This window comes from Triturus cristatus, chromosome 6 (genome assembly GCF_964204655.1).
Source record: "Triturus cristatus chromosome 6, aTriCri1.1, whole genome shotgun sequence".
In the NCBI taxonomy this organism is placed as follows: domain Eukaryota; kingdom Metazoa; phylum Chordata; class Amphibia; order Caudata; family Salamandridae; genus Triturus; species Triturus cristatus.
This window is the reverse complement of record NC_140589.1, coordinates 1,053,571,515-1,053,589,597: the sequence shown is the minus strand read 5'-3', so window position 1 is coordinate 1,053,589,597 and position 18,083 is coordinate 1,053,571,515. Positions and strand designations below refer to the sequence as shown.

Here is an 18,083-nt window from a genome sequence, read left to right as displayed (position 1 = left end):
GAATCAAAATTCCTAAAATTAAGCAATGTCTTCAGAACATCTGTCAAGAATATCATAGGTTGCATTAAGCACCAAACATTTAGACAAATCTTTATAGAATGCTCAGTAATAAGATTTAGTTTGCAAAGTTACAAAGTCCCACTACACTTTAAAGTAAAAAGATGGTTCGAATTTCTAATGGCTCAGGTCCTACAACAGTGGGAAAGTACAGACCTAAAGTCAATTGGAGCGAGTCCATTAGCTTAGAGCTAAAGATATAATGAAATTGGAAAAATAGAAACGGTTCAGCAAAGAAAATCTCAGTCCATCAGCTACCAATTGTAGCATTGACAAACAGACCAAAATAATTGATTGATCAGCATAGCATCCGGGCCTCAAGTAGGAAAAATAAGAATAGGTGTTGTTTGAACCTGGCCCTTTTTTGCAGGGTTATCCCCGAACATTTTTCCTTCTCCCTCCTATTTTTTCTGACCTGTTTTTGATTGCTCTAGGACTCTGAGCATTTTACCACTTCTAACCAGTGCTAAAATGCATGTTCTCTGTGTCTTAATTGTATTGGTGATTGGTTTATCCATCATTGGCATATTTGATTTTCTAGTAAGTCCCTAGAAAAGTGCACCAGGTGTACCTAGGGACCGTGTATCAAAATCTACTAATGGGTTTGCAGCACTGATTGTGCCACCCACATCAGTAACCCTACAAATGTCTTAGAATTGCCACTACAGTGATACCCCCACAACTGAAATTAACAATCAGTTCAGGACAACAAAGACACAACAAAATTCAGTCTTGTCGTCCCATCCAGTCACTGACAAACACTCCTTATCTGCTCTTAAACCAACATTTGCAAAGGCACCACCTTCTCTATATCTGGATCTTCCTCCAGCTTGCACTCCTTATACAGTGATTTTGGGAAATGTTCCTCACTTACGCCAAAATGATCAGGAGAGCAGCGAATCATTAAGGAACAAAGCTCTACATTGGCTGGGGGATAGAGTGGGCGATACTAGAATTCTGTTTCAAGAATTCAAGATGATACGCAGAATAGGATGGATCGGAAGATCTAGGAAATGATTTACTGGTGACTGTTTGGTATTGACTTTCCGTTCTCCTTGGTTAGTCAGAAAAATCTTGGGGTTTGCGGCCAAAAGTACATTTGAAATAGGGATTAACATACTTCCTTTAGGCTTCTTTTATCGCCCTCCCTCTGAATTGACGAATTTGGTTCACCCCCAGCCCACGCCCAATCAAAATTTTAATGTCCCTGTCTATAATCGTTTCAGCGCACTTACCTCACTAGAAGACCCAGATTGACTACCCTCAAAGATAACAAAAAGACCAAAGATTCTAGCTGGGAACCCTGACACTGGCTTGCCTATCCCTCCTCAAAGGAGCACACATGAGGATGAGATTGAATTAGTAGCCAGAGTTCATAATACCCAGAGGCAGCCACAGAATAAGTCAACGCAGGAGGACAGTCCTGCTACTTTCTGTACCGAAAAGGTCATTATGAATTCTATTCCATCTAAAATAGATGTACTAGTATTAGCTCATCAATCATTTATAATACCCTGGGAAGAGGAAGGATACATTAATATCACATATTGGAATATATGGGGCTTATATTCCAAAATCCATAATGACCTTTTTCTTGACTTTGTTAAGAATATGGACATCCTATGTCTGCAAGAGACTTGGTCGCTAAACGAAATCAACATTAACGGTTTCAAAACATTCCATACACCAGCCTCTCCCTCCACTCATGGAAGATCAAAGGGAGGCTTATGTACATATGTATCTAATCTTGTGATAGCAAAAAAACTCATATTCGAGATTTCAAACCCTTATTACCAAATTCTTACTCTCACAATGGATAGTAACGACACCTTAATACTTGTCAATTTCTATAACAACATCCCAAAAGAGAACGAATTTGAAGTAATTGATCAACTTAGACAAGTTGTATATAAAATCCAGATGGTCAGCTCAGGAAACGCCCAGATTATCTGGGGAGGGGACTTTAATGCTAATTTGTGCCCCAACAGTAATAACAGGACTTGTGGCTTGAATGACGAGGATAATTGCAACCTTACTCACTTTCCCCATAATATCCTTGGGAGCGCTCTGAACGAATCCATATTTATGCTGAACTTGAGTTTTGCAAATGAACTAGTAATTCCCCCAATTGCATTTTTACCAACTTACAATGGTAGAGGGACAGGCTCTGTAATAGATTATATCTTGACATCAAATAATCTTGGGAATAGGGTAAAGCAATTTACTACCCATAAGATCGCTATCAGCGATCACTTCCCACAAACTTTAATAATAAAGAGGAAAAGTTCCATCTCCCATAATAAATACAAAACGAATAAACCCTGCCATACCTGTCCTAACCTTGCCATTGACAGTATGAATGGTTATTCTTTGAAATGGGAACTAGTAGATCCCGATACCATTACATCTTCAGTAGTGGCTAAGGCTCTACCCCATATTTTGTCTTGTCTGAATGAGAATTCCTTGCCCTCGTTGATCCTAGCAAGTTTTAATTACATCACCGCCATAATAAAAACCTCTCTGTCCGCAGACAGAAAAAAGGGTGATTTTAAGAAATCAAAATGGTTCGACACAAACTGTACAAACGCCTACCGTACATTAAAAAAAGCGATCCATAATAAGGATAGAGATGGACTAGCTGTCCAGCAAGCAAGGAAATTATATAATCAGGCTATCGCGACCAGGAAAAAGGCAATAAAAAAATCACTGTGGGAAGACCTACACAGGGCAAGTAGCCAGAATGATAGTAAAGCATTTTGGAAAGTAATTAGGTCTCCGTTTCTTTTATCTGATAATTCTCCTTCCATAGAGATAGCAATAGATGAGGCCCAATGGGTGAATCATTTTACAAGAATCTTTGGCTCTCCAGAGTCGATAGATAGCACAGCCATATTACCATCACCTCTACCTGAATACTCTCCGTCTCTCCCTATAGAGTTATCTTTTTCACTTGATGAAGTCTTGGTAGCACTTAATGAAAGCAAAGGTTCTAAGGCTCCTGGACCCGATGGGGTCCCGGTAGACATTTATAAACATAACACAGACCTCTGGGCCCCAATTTTGACTCGTGTTCTTAACGCAACTTCCTCGCAGGGCCTCATTAACAGCTGGACGGAATCCATTATGGTCCCTATCTACAAAAAGGGTAATAGACAGGATCCCTCCTGCTACAGACCAATTTCACTCCTAGATTCACTAGGAAAAGTAGCAGGAAGGATCCTTCTTACGAGGTTGCAAACTTGGGCCACAGACAAGAACATACTGTCTGATCTACAGTTTGGTTTTAGAGAAGGTCTGGGGACAATAGACCAGGGGCTTAACCTTGCCATTTTGCTGGGCAAATATACGAGGGCGAAGAGAGGAAAACTTTACCTAGCGTTTGTTGATCTCTCTTCGGCCTTCGACTGCGTTGCTCATGGTAAACTATGGCATATTTTAAAAGAAATGCAAGTAGAGGAACCCCTAATAGACTTCTTGAAAGCCCTCTACAGCAATGCCTCAGCGAGAGTCCGATTCGGTAGAGCGGGAGAATGTACCTCATCATTTAAAGTCCTCAGAGGGGTAAGACAGGGGTGCGTCCTGGCTCCATTCCTTTTTACTCTATATACTAACGGTCTTGAGAAGGCCCTATTGGAAGGAACTCAGGACGTTCCCCAGGTACAACAAATTTTGGCCCCTAGACGCATACCAGCATTACTGTATGCGGACGACGCTGTTATTTTAGCTAGGACGCCCATAGCTCTTCAGAAGGCACTGGAACTGTACAATAAATACATGCAAGACATTGATTTAAATATTAACATTTCAAAAACTTTTGTGATGAATTGTGGTAAAGGTAGCAAAAAGGGTAAAGATATCTATCTAAATGGGAACAAACTGGTTACCACATCTACCTATTCATATCTGGGAATACTTGTAGATGATAAGGGCTCATGGAGCCAAGCAATTACACTAAGAAAACTCCTTTTCATGAGAGCCACCACTGCCCTTGTCAATTTTTCCCAAAAATTAGGAAAAAGACCTCCACTGGAAATGATCAAAATACATAACGCAAAATGTATGAGTGTAGCAACATACGGAGCAGGGATCTGGGGTCATCGGAATGTTTCCGAACTGCAGAAAGTGGAAAATGCATTTTTTAGATATTTACTGGCGGTTCCGGCTTCCACGTCCACCTATGTTTGCCACGCTGAGTTGGGAGTCCCCTACATTACGGACATCATAAAAATTCAACCCATAATTCTGTGGCACCACATTTGGAAGTCAGAAACAAACCACTTTAATCAGTTAGTGCTTCAAGATGCTCTTAAACTGGACTACTGCCTCGACATAAAATGGATCAAGTATGTGAAGGACTTTATGACAGACATTGGTAATCCTGAATATTTTAATAATCCTTTTTCTATGTCAGCTATCGTAAGGAAAGATTTTAAGAAACGTTGTATGAACCACATGGAGAGTCTGAGACTAACGAGTGAAGCTACAAAATTGTCTGTGAGCCATAATTTAATGATATCAACTTCATTTGGCATGCAACCGTATCTACAAAAAACAGACAAAAGATACGACAGATTTGTTCTCACTCGCTTTCGACTGAATGTTTTCCATAGGCTGGTGACTTTCCCAACTGTTAACAATTGGTCAAACGAATTATTACACTGCCCATGTGATTCTGTCTCTGAGCAAACAACTATTCATGTTATTTTATTTTGCAAATTCTATGAAGAATTGAGAAGGAAATGGTTAAAACCAATCTTCAAAATCTGGGGCATTCGTCAATGTCGCCCAGCATTCTTGGCCCTTCAATGTCTCGATAATGACTGCATAAATCATAATGTTACTGCTTTCCTAAAAAATTTGATTAAATGCAGAAATAGTATCGATTTAGGTTCATTGTGAATAGAGCAAATTTTAGAAGAACGGTAGACTTCTGATACCAAACGTTGTTTTGGACTTATCCCCCAATGCATCTTAATAATGCAGTAGGGGGCGAATGTTTCTTCTTTCTTGCTCTAAAGCCCAACCTAATTTTATTATTTTAACAAACTGATAGCTGAATTTGGAAATACTGTCTTGTATATCTACTAGTCGTTTTACCTTTATCGTCTACACATTACATTTAAATGTTTATCCATTAAAACGAAATGCTTTCTTACCACACTCATACGCCGTTGTTCTCGCACGCATTTGATCAAATGAAGTAATAGCATCGAGTTAGGCTCAAGGTGAATAGAGGGAAAAATAGAGCCATTGAAATGAAGAAACAGTATTCTTTAGATTCCAAACGTTGTTTTGGATTTATCCCCCAATGCATCCTAATAACGCAGTAGGGGGCTTATGTTTCCTCTTTCTTGATCCGAAGTTCCATCTAATTTTATTAATTTAACAAACTGATAGATCAATTTGAAATAATGACTTGTATATTTATTAGCTGTATTACTGTCACCATGGAAATGAGCTTTTTTGATACATGTTCTGTATATATATGTTTTTAAAAATTACCTGTTTTAACTGCTTAAAACGTTATGCTATACTGTACATGCTTTTATGGATTGAAATTAACTTTCCGAATAAAGCTTATTTTGACTTGACACTACAGTGTCTGTGTGTGCAGTTTTAAACTGCGATTTCGACCTGGCAAGTGCACCCACTTGCCAGGCTCAAAGCTTCCCTTTATTACATGTAAATCATCCGTGGTAGCCCCATGGGCAGGGCGCAGTGTATCTAAAAGGTAGGGCATGCACTGGTGTGTTTTACATCTCCTAATAGTGAAATACTATTAATTTCATTTTTCACTATTGAAGGGACTATTTCTCTCATAGGGTAAGATGAGGATTGCCTTTGAAATATCTTGTACATGTAATTTCCAATTGGGACCAGATAGAGATTGGGATCTCCGAACTCACAATTTAAAAATACATCTTTTGGTGAAGTTGTTTTTTAAATTGCGTGTTTGAAAATGTCACTTTTAGAAAGTGGGCATTTTCTTGCTAAACCATTCTGTGTCTCTGTCTATCTGTAGAATCCACCTCTGAAATAGGGTCACAGTTAATCTCTTGTGCATTCACTCTAGACAGTCACATAGAGGGAGCTGAGGAGTGCTTTGCATTTCCCGATTGGCCATCACACGGCTCATGGGCCTTCCTGAGCTAGAGTGGTGGGAGGAGTTGTCACTAACACCTGAATAGGGCTGTGCCTGTCCTCACACAAAGCTGTCTACACTTCCCTTTAGTGTGCCTGGAGCCAGGTCAGGGAAAGGCAGGGTCTTGTGCACTACAAATACTTTTCTTTGACGTTTACCTACTTCAAAGGCAGAAAGGAGTAAAAGTATTGGATCTCTGACACTCTGAAATCAGAACACTTCTTGACTAAAGGTCATTCTGCCCAGAAGAAGAGCTAGGTATTGTAGGAGGGACTGACACTCTGCCCGTTGCTTTGGTGTGCTGGGCTGCTTTTTGCTGCTTCTGTCCTGGGAGTGAAAGGACTAGACATTGCTTTCTGAATCTTGCTTCCAAGGGCTTGTGTGTGCTTTTCTCCTGTTAAGAAGTCTCAGGGCCATCAAAGAATTCCACTACGAGTATCTGGGCTCTTCTTCACGTGGTGCCAAGTCTAGTTCCTAGGCCCTTAGAAATGCAAACTGGTGAGAAAATTCATGTATCGATTCTCAGCACCTGTTTTGTTTTCGATGCAGCACCGCGCATCGGATGAATTGATGTAGCGCCTGCTGTGTGGCTGAAAAGTCACTTCAGCCTGAGTCTCATGAACTGTGTCACCGATGTCTGTGATACCCGCCTCAACTTCAACACAGCTCCTGCTTTGCGGCTGAAGAATCAATGCATCACCTGCTTCATCGCTGTGAAATTGACGGAGCGCTTGCTTCGCCACCGCTTCTTCAACACAGAGCATCTTGATTTTTGACGCATCGTACTTCGACAATGTCTCTCCAACTGTGTTGCCCAGTAGAGGGGAACTGATACCCCATGTCCGGAGAGCGACGCATCAGCTCCCCTTCCAGTAAGGAACTGATGCATCACCTCCCCTGACAGTAAGGAACCGACGTATCACCTCCCCTGCATAGCAGTAAGGTACCAACACATCACCGCCACATGCAGTAAGGAACAGTGGCCTCACGTTTCCTTGGAGTAAGGAGCCGAAGCATTGCTTTGTTTTTCCAGTGCATCTCCTACCCATCGCATGTTTTCGTCTTTGAATTTTCACACATCATAGGTACTTTGTGCTAAGAGTGACGCATCCATAGATTTCTATGGACTGCAATTTCTTAACCTTTGAAAAGTGATATCTTTACTTGTGTATGTTGAATTATTATCATTTTGGTCTTGTTTTAATTAGATAAATATTGGCTATTTTTAGGTTGAGCCTGGGCAGCGCATGCGATGCTCTGCGAGCCATGCTGTATTGGAATACGGAATAGGAGCTCGCCACTCTCTGCCCATATTTGGCATTGGCGTGTGTCATTGTCCTTTGTAAATGGTGGCTTTTGATTCTTGAATAGGCTTGTTAGTTCCTCCTTAGTACTGCCTTCTCTTCATTCGTTACCTCCCATGAGGACTGGCCCTTTTACTTCAGTTGTTACACAGTGAGTCTTTTTTAGTCTGTAAGCACTATTTTCTTTAATGCATTTCTCCTACTGCAGGCATGACATGCTTTCCTGCAACATTCAGTGTGCCATGCGCACTTTCTCCTTCTAGAGAATGCAAAGACAAGGGGCCCCTGTAAAACTATAGTGAAGTTCACCTAGACAGGAAAATACATACTGTAAATGAGCTAGGGCAACTTCATTCTAAATAACAGTACATTCAATAATTGCTGCTCAATACATCGATAAAAAATATGTGACACTAATATTTAGAAAATACAAAATATTTATTCTTTATACATTGTAATGAATCTAAGCAGAAGTGACTGAATCATTATAAATGTTTGGGATAAAAATTGATAAAAGATAATATTTTGACTAAAGACATTTATCCAATAGTTCAAAGTGAATTTACAAAAACAAAATTCTTCAATACAGTATATTATTCTTATTGGTATCCAGTGAACATATAGATTGTTGGGTGGTTTCCAAGTTGGATCTCAACGCGTGTTTCGGCAGCTCGCACTGCCTTCCTCAGGAGTTCCACCTCCAAATTAGTATGTTCTGCAAAAACAATTACATATCACCACCAGATCTTAGAAGATTTTTTTTAATATATATATATATCTATTAGTGTCACTATATAGGACAAAAACATTGTCAAAAATAATACAGAGACTTATCAATAGTGATGGTAATAATACTGATAGAGAGGTTCACATCTATTTATGCTAAATTCAAGCCATACAATAAAGATAATTAATCAAAGCAGAGCAGTGCAATGTTAAAGTGCATCCAGAACTAGATTAAGAGTATAGATGAAGCAAGGTAACGGATAGACCTCAAAACCATAAGAAACATTAGAAGAAGCAAAAACATGCAAATAGAACGTCTATGCCATAGTAGTTTGAATAGGTACTATTAAAAAGAAGAAAATTGACTTAATAGTATTCTTATTTGGGAGACACCTACCGCTAAACAGGTAGTGTTGAAAATAATAGAAAATTGTTCTTGATGTTAAGGAAATATATATTCGTCCAAAGGTACTGAGAGAGCAAATAACTTCCAATCCTATAGTTAAAAAGTAGGGACAGGAGTTTTATTAAAATTAAAAACAAATGTAACATGAATGTAAAGCCAAATTGCCTGTTAATTACATGAAATGTTGCTAAAACATTTAAGCTAATTAGGTTCTTAACCGTGCAAATGCTATTATCTGATTGTCAGTATCATGACTAATAAAGAAGTAAAGCTTTCCCCAATAATAATACGCATGGATTAGATATTGGATTAAATACTTAATCAACGGATTCCAAAATAGTATCAAACGTTGGTAAGGGAAACCTAATATTGGAAAGTATAAAGAAAAAAGAAAGAAGGACCCATTTTATGAATGTTAATAAGAAGGGGGTTAACTTATTAAAACTCTAAAATAATATAAATTACATGGGAATGAGTGTACCTTTAGGGGCCAGAGAATAGGGCTAGAAAGGCCAAATATCTTCAAACCACAGTCTTCTTAAAGTATACTAAAGGGACAAAAGCTAACGATAAAGAATAACATGGTATATAATGTCAAATGACAAATAATATACAAACATGAAAATAATATAGTCAAAAAGGCGACAAAGTTACCTACATATCAATAATGGTTGCTTATAGATGAACTGCTAATCCAAAGGGTTCCAAGACCTCTCCTGTGTGTCAAAATGAAAGGAAATGGTCTAAAGGATGTACATGGCCAGTTATACCAACCTAGATAGAAAAACAGACAGATGACACTGGCTAACTATATATTGAGCGAGCCGATTGAGAAGATAATAAACCGATTATCACATATATTAGCATGCTAAATGCTGCATAAAATTGTATCAATAGATATATTATGACAGTATTATTGTACCCTCAACGCGTTTATTTCAGTACACAGACAGAACAGTGCATCATAAACAATATATGGCTCCACGTATGATAACAGTGAACAGATCAATATTTTCGTTTCTTATTAAGCCTACGGAATGATTCAAGATGTACCAAAAGAGTGTTACTAGGTGTGCGGAGCCTGTAAAATGGTTAACAACGATCCCCTTCTTTCGATTACTGAGGTTGTGTATCTAAGCAAAAATGCCACATTTGACTTAGCGGGATCGTAATAAAAAATGGTGACTATAAAGGACATCCTTATATAAATTAACGCCCAATCAAAAGCCCCGTTTTTTAAACAACAGAATCCTAATGAAAAAGTGAATCCCCAAATGATTTAGCGAAAAAAGCTAGCTTGTGGACAATAACAAGACGACAATAATGCAGCGAGATGTATTACGTAACGATCTGCAAATGTCGTGAGGCCATTAAAGCATACACAACCAAGGAATAATTTCATGAATTCATATCAACGCCAACGTAGGTAACAGTCATGTAAATATACAAGAGCATTAACTAGCTATGAAAATATACAATGACGCTAGTGGCCGCGTTCAGGACTTACCATTAGGATAAGAGCAGCAGGGCCAGCAGCTCAGAGGTTCATGCTGATGTGTGTCATGCTTCCAATGGCGACGAAGAGCTAAAAGTTAGTGCATTTCACGTCCGGCATTTAAATGATGATCCGAGTATCATGTGAGTATCACGTGGATATCATATGACATATGGGGCGATTGAAATGGCTGAGGCTGTGACTAAGACTTGATGTCTAATGTAGCGGCCATCTTAGACTGTCTAAAGTGATGTATGTCACAGTGTACTGGTCAAAGGCCAAATTACATAAGTGTATAAGGGGTTACGAGTCTACGGTATAGAGATATTCTAATATCAAAATGAAGCCAGAAAATGAAATACCTATGAAATTATATATATTATGGCTCGATGGGCATTATAACGGCGGTAACGAAAATTGAAATGGCTAGAAATATCACTCAAACTAGATGTTTAATATAGTGGCCATCTTAGACTATCTAAGGTGTTATATGTCACAATATGCTAGTCAAAGGCCAGTAAGCATGAATGTATGAAGGGTTACGAATCTAGGATATAGAAATTTTCTAATGCCAAATTGATACCATAAAAAGGAATACATATAGAGGTATATATATTCAGCCCAATAGTCATGATAGCGATGGTAATAAAAAGATGACTGTCGCTGACTCCATGAGTATAAATGAATATAGTCCGCTATAATAATAGTGAACATGTATGTAAAGAAATGAAAATGAAAACCTGTTGCCAAACGGATGAATATTAGAATCTTAAGGTGAAAAAAAGATAAAAATCAGTTTCCATAAAGGTATTTACTCGATGTAGGTAAAGACAAGGGTAGTGCGATCTGAGAGACAGGATTCTAAAATAAGGACAGTCATGACAATAAGTGCTAACAGCTGAGTGATTATGCCAAACTGATGACAAATGTACTAAAAAACATGATGATAAGATAAAAGCCTCTTCTGTGATTTACAAAACTAGTAATTATCACAGAAGTCCAGACGCAAACAATAAATGTATGAAGCACATAGATAGTGGATACCTGGACCTCAATTTATATTCATATCAAATCAAAAGTTGAATGATAAAAATCAATAACGATGTGATAATAGCAACACAGAGTAGCAGATGATAAGGATATCATCTAAATAGAGGAGTGAAGCTATATAACAAAGATAAGTATAGTCAAAAAATCCAGATTAGTCATTATATTGAATAGCCTGATCCCACGGGATTTCAGAATTTAATCCATTTACATGTGTGTTTAAAGAATAATTCCTAAAAACTTCTCGACGTTTCCTCACTGATTCAGAATTATGTTAATTTTTACAGTTATTTTTCTCCAGAATTAACCAGCGAATCTCTTTGGGTAAATGATGCATTTCTTGATAATGTTTATGTCAGGAATTGCGCATCGCGCAGAACCCACCCCCATCGTAGCACGTGCCTACCTGGCCTACAATTCCCATGAGGCCACACAAAATGGGGTGGAGCCGCGTCCTTTAAAGAATGCGATGTGCGCGGGCTGCCATGCGTAATTCCTTGAGTGAGTCCACCCTCGCTGTTTATACCTCGCAGGCGTCTTGGATTATTCTCCCGTACGGAACCCGCCTGGCAGTCTTGTGGATCGCGCCGAGCCCCGCGGGACGACAGCGCCCTTCGGCCGTAGCTTCTTTGTCCTCCAACCTTCACCCTGCTCTTGCCTGGGACCGGGACAAACGCGGACCGCGTCATTGCGAGCTTCCAGGGCTGACTGGCTTCCGGTGAAAGCAAAAGAGACAGGACCGGGTGAGTCGCTTCCAACACTGCCCTGCCTGGGGTGCTGGAGAGGCAGAGGAGTTCCGTAGAGCCCCGGAGGGATCAGGGATGAAATAACTGCCTTATACATGACGTTCCCCGTATCCAGAAGTAAGCCTGTATCAGGGGGGCATACCACTGCTCCCACTGCTTGTGAGGCGAATTCCTAGGGACTCTCTCTGGGGGGAATTAGGAGAATGGAAAAGGGGTACCTGTTAGCTCTGGAGCAAGAGTTATTGGTCTACTGACAGTTCTTTCTCAACATACGAACCCTGCAATAGAGAGAGTCTTAAGAGACTTCCTTTTTGTGTTTCCAGGACATTATCAAATCCACGTATTCATTTTGGGACAGCACATCTATAGTAGAAACCTGTTATATTCTGGATAGGGAGACTAGAGTGCTCCTCTTGAGCAGCAATGACCTCAGAGTCCGGTTAGGGGGTTCTCCGGTACCCAGCCGATTGTATTGCTGATTTTGCCTTAGGGTTTGAGTGTGTGTGGTATGACGGAATACCCCCCCCAGTGGTCAGTCAGATGTGATGCTTGATCTTGGGGCGCTCTGCCTGAGGTGGTTTTCTTTATAGCGAGAATTGACGAGAGTAGTGTTACCTGTTTCCGTTTGTATCGTGACGCTGTTTTTTCTTTCAGGTTCTAATCCCCGCTGTTACCTTCCTACCCTTCCCTTACTTGATCACTCTAATCCTCCGTGCAGTAATTGCTGGAGTTGGGGATATCAAGAGGTGGATACCCTATTGCATCGCTCGGATCCTGAGGAGTGCCCGACCTAAGGGCGGAGTCGTAACAGTTTAACCATGGGTGCCATAAGTTTGTTTGTTTTAAGTGCTGACCGATGTTCAGTAAGACGTGTTGAAAATTGGCGTGCAGTTTCTCCGACATATCCTTTGTCACAGGGACAGATAAATAGATAAACCACAATGTCTGTCTTACAGTTGGTGAAGGATTTTAGTTTAATATCTTTATGATGATATTTATATGTTTCAGTTACAATTGCTCCATCACAGGCCTTACAATGGGCACATTTATGATTGCCGGTGATGGAAAACTTGCCACCCAAGGTTTTTTGTACAAAAGCTGGTTGCGTGTTAATTCTGGAGTGAACCATAAGGTCTTTAAGATTTTTGTTGCGCTTATGGGCATACATGGGACATGGTAGGTTGGTGACAGGATCCGCATTGGTATTAAGTATATGCCATTTTGCATTAATGGTTTGCCTAATTTTTTCATTGAAGATTAAATGTTGAGTAACACACACCAATTTTGGAAGTTCTTTCTTAGTGGTATTTTGTAGAAGATGATCACGATCGAAGAAACGGGCTCTTTTATATGCCTCTCTGATCAATCTCCTAGGGTAACCACGATTTAAAAATTTCTGTTTCATTGTTACTGCGAAAAGGTCAAAATCTTTAACATTAGTACAATTGTGTCGAAGGTGCAAAAACTGTCCCAAAGGGATGCTTTCTCTCTGGCATTTTGGATGATAACTTGAAAAGTGTAGGAGTGTATTTCTTGCTGTCGGTTTAGTGTAGAGATCTACTTGTAGCGTAGATTCCACATCTTTGATTTCAATGTTTAGGAACTCAATTCTTTGGTCACCAATATTGGCTGTAAAATGTAAATTGGTGTCACATATATTGATCCATTCAAGAAATTCCTTCAATTTCTCAGAGTCATCCTTCCAGATGAACAAAATATCATCGATATAACGTGACCATTGATATATCGATTCATAGAAAGGGGCAACCTCATTATATATATAAGGATGTTCAAAATACGCCATGTAGATGTTAGCTATCGTTGGAGCTCATGATGCCCCCATACTCAAACCCTTGATTTGTTTAAATAGATCTCCATTAAATTCAAAGGTGTTTTCATCAAGGACAATGGTTAAAAGATCAATAATGAAAGGTACATCACAGTCAATGGAGTATGTCAGAATGAACCACTCCATTGCTCTGAGAGCTTCCAATTGGAGGATGTTACAATAAAGGGATTCAATGTCAAGTGATACCAAGGTATCACTTTGGCTGTTAAAGGGAAGCCCTTCTATCTTTGAATCATGTCCTTGGTGTCCCTGACATGGAGGGAGTTTTGTAAACATATGGGCGTAAGATTTGATCTATGTATTTCGATATATACTCAGTGGCTAACCCTATTGTGGTCACAATAGGCCGGTACAGTGGTTTGTTCCTATCCTTATGGATTTTCGGAACCCCGTAGACGCTAGCAATACGGGGAGTCAAAACATTCATAAAGTCACTTTCTTGTTGGCATATGATATCCTGTTCCACTGCCTGTGTCGTAAGTATTCAAATCTTTCTTTATACTCTGTATGTGGGGTCAGAGGTGATCTTCCTATAATGTATAGGGTTATTCAAAAGTGTATACATATCAATGATATATGTATCTGTGTCTAGGATCACTATACCTCCACATTTATCACAGCTTTTTACGGTGATATTTTTAGCATTTTTTAGAGATTTCAGTGCATTCAATTCTTCTTGTTCGAGGTTAGGAGTAGGATATTCAAAACATATGTATGGGGTAGATCCTTTATCCTCCAGACTGACCATCGCCCTCTTGTAGACATTCTCTCTGGTAAAAACGTCAGACGAACTACTGCAAGCATAGCCCATTTATCCACAAAACTTATTGAATATACTTTAACTGTGGACTACATTCCTGGAAGGAAAAATTGTAGAGCAGACTGTTTGTCTAGACTGTGAAGAATTCTCCATAGCACAAAGACTGTGACTAGTTGAGACGTCACCATATAACAGGATTTGATAGTTTGCAGATAGTGGGCTCTCCATGAAACTTGTGCACAGCTCCATGGCTGTGCATAGTAAGGGGTTGAGGAACTTATAAGGGCTTGGGGGTCTTGAGGGAGTGCTTTCTTCATTATGAAGAGGTGTGCATGTGATAGAGGCTGTGCATAGTAGGTGCTTACCCACCTAATAAAGTTTGGGTGTCTTGCGAGAGCAAGCTCTTTGTGAAGAGTTGTACACAGGATGAAGGCTGCGCGTTGTAGGTGTTTTGCCACCTAATGGAGCTTGGGTGTCTGGAGTTAATGGATCAATGTGAAGAGCTTTGCGCTGGGGAAGGCTATACATAGAAGGAGTTTGGTCAACTAATGGGCCTTGGATTTCTAAAGGATGTGAGCTCCCCTTAGAGTATTTTTCACAGGTTAAAGGCTGTCTGTAGTGAGGGCCTTTTCATCTAATGGGGCTTCGATGCCTGGAGGTAGTCGACTGTGAAAACTTGTTGATATGGCAAAGGATGTGGAAAGTAGGGGCTTGGCCACCTACTGGAACAAATGTGTGTAGAGTGATTGGGCTAGAGTGCAATTCTTTTTAAAATCAATACATTAAAAAATGCCACTTCAGTGTTGATGGCATTTCTGGTGAATTGTAACTTGCAACTGGTAATATTGAGGATGGTGATATATTCCTCGATTTCTTTTTGTCAACCCCGCCAAACAATGAAAATATAATCAATATAACAGGACCACAATGGCAACTTGTTGGCCCACCGATCATTGACATCTGCCCAGGAAAAGTGCTTCTCCCATTTAGGCCGAAACATGTTTGTTACTATGATGTAATAAACGTATTTGTGTGGACTCCTGAGTGCAATACATTATCTGCTCTGCAAGGGATGGGTTATATATATATATATATATATATATATATTATCTACTAGCGGTCGCCAGTAGATAGTTATAGTTAGGACCTATTTTCCATAGGAAATCCGCAACATTCTATTTGGAATAACGTTGGCGCCGGTTGACGAATCCTCGCAAAATTTTCCAAACTTTTGGCCAGCTCTGCTCCGCTCCTACTCTGAAAGTTTTGCGGTGATCCATCAAGCGGCGGCCGAGAAAAAAGGGGGGTCCCAAAACGCGTTTTCCCCATGCAATTTCCCATAGGATCTGTTGTCGCAGCTACAGCCCGAACCGCTTAACGGAACGACACCAAATTTGGCAAAGAGGTAGTCCTCAGTTCGGACTCATGCCTTTGCATATATGGTGTGAGTCTGTTCAGTAGTTCCTGAGAAAATGAGGGTAAACAAGTTAGTGATATCTATGTCTGCGGAGGATTCGTGGACCGTACACTCACCGTAAGCGCACCCTCCTCGAACCAAGCGCGCACCCTCCCGATCGCGCGCTGAATGCCAATTGGCTGTCAAGTGTCTCTCTACATTCGAAACCAGGAACTGTTGGCGGCCATTTTCTGCCTCGGTAGAAGCGAGGCTGAAGAAGCAAGGGGAATAAGTGTGTAAAATATATAAAGGGGGCAGAGTGGAAATACTCTGACCCTCTAGAGGTGCATAGGGGGTCCCAGAAGGACCCCCTGGGGCCCCCCTTTTTAAAAAAAAAACACAGCGAAATGCGCGCACGGTGCACGCATCCTATCGCGTTGGATGCACAGATCCTCCGCGGTGGGTTCGCGGATCCAAGGGAAAAAAAATGAAATTGTTGGGAGATAAAGATTAAGCTTAAGTGTTTTGTTCTTGAGTGGCTCTAAAAAGAGCCGTTGTGTTCATTGAGAGTTTTTGGTACTTATAAGTAAGTACCTATACAGAGTCTAAAGTTGTTGAGGAAGACTCTGTTTCCTTCATCAGTAAAGTGTACTCCATCTCTCCTATACATCTCTTGCGTATGAAAGCGCAGATTGTTATTGTAAATGGACCCCATTCTATAGTCTCGGAGAAAAGCAGAAACAGATGTATTCACATGTTTCCTAGCTTTCTCAATCTGTGGACTAAAATGCAGTTTTAGGGAAAAGTGAAATCAGTTCTGCAAAGGTGTCCTTCATAAGCATTTCCAGACCTACCCCAGTCAAAGTGCTTAGGTCATTGCCACCACAGTGCACTATTATGAGGTCAGGGTGTTGGATTTGCATGAAGGATTTCACCAATGGCATCAATTGGTGCCACTTTAACCCTCTCTGTCCAATCCATTTAATGTCTACATTTGGCAAACCTAGGTCTTTGTGAATGCCTTTGTTTTCTGCATACCTTTGGCTCGAGAAAATGTAGCTGTGTCCCACAATCCACACTATAAGCATCTTGTAAGGAGGTCTGGATGCACTCAGATGGTCTCTGTAAATGAAATGGCAGTTTGGAAAGTAAGATGTTTCTAAAATGGTGGCTAAGATGCAATTTTGAAAAAAGACAAGAAATCATTGGTTGTTTGACAACCTTCTACACTGAAAGGTAGGGTGCATATTTCTGTTTTTTAAACGCATGATTCTTATTGGTTAACAAAAACTGATAGTAAGGAACATTATATATAATAAGCTGATATGATGAGAAGTCAAGCACACTTGCTGTTTTGATTAGCAACATTGTGTGTGCTGAACTTGTGACCTGTGTGCTCAGTACAGTGTTCCATGACCTGTTTCTATGGTAACGGGTATAAGGCAGATTGGGGGAAGGGTTGAAGTTTATGTCATTTGGAAAGGGTTGAAATGTTTAACCAATAGAAATGTGTGTTTGCTTTTGAATTTATGTGGGAAGGAATGTGATTTGATGTTTACATGTATATGTGTGGAAAATGAGAGGGAAACTTTGCCATTCTTTGGTTCTGTTGACAGATGCACAGTGCAGAGATTCTGTTTAAGAAAATCTGGTGTGTTTGACTGATATACTTCTTAATCTACAAAACAACTTGAAAGGTGAGTTATTTAATTGTGAGGGGATGTATGTAGACTATTTTTATTTTAATCAGACTAATGTATTTCTTCTGCTAAAGTGTAGGGAGTTCTTTTTTTTCTCTACAATGTTATTGACAGTGTGTGTGCATGTAGAAACCATTTTGTGATAAGGATTTGTTATTTTCATGTGTTTGTAGACAGATAACTATGCAGTTTTTATATTTTGGTAGATTTAGAAACTAGTCATTGTTTATGAATTTGTGAAATGAGTTATGTTTCTGCAGTAAAATGTAGTTCTCCTTGTAGATGAAGAAATGTGTTTTGGTATAGTGCAAGGGATAGTGTTGTTTGTCTAGAATCACTCAGAGAGCCTGTGTGCATTTGGGAACCACTGTGAGAGAAGCATTTAGTAATATGTTGTATTTGCTGACAGATAACTCTTTTAAAACCTGTCATGTTGTCAAGTTTTAGTAGCATGA

At 39.8% G+C, this 18,083-nt stretch overlaps 1 long non-coding RNA gene across 1 annotated transcript; it reads right to left on the bottom strand.

Annotated features, from left to right (window-relative positions):
• Positions 1-7,991: 7,991 nt before the first annotated feature.
• LOC146820977 (uncharacterized) lies at positions 7,992-10,249 on the bottom strand. The gene is made up of 4 exons (XR_014962647.1): positions 10,143-10,249; positions 9,294-9,409; positions 8,627-8,725; positions 7,992-8,218 (listed from the first exon to the last, which is right to left on the bottom strand). It is a non-coding gene; the product is annotated as an uncharacterized LOC146820977 (long non-coding RNA).
• Between the last annotated feature and the right edge of the window lie 7,834 nt (positions 10,250-18,083).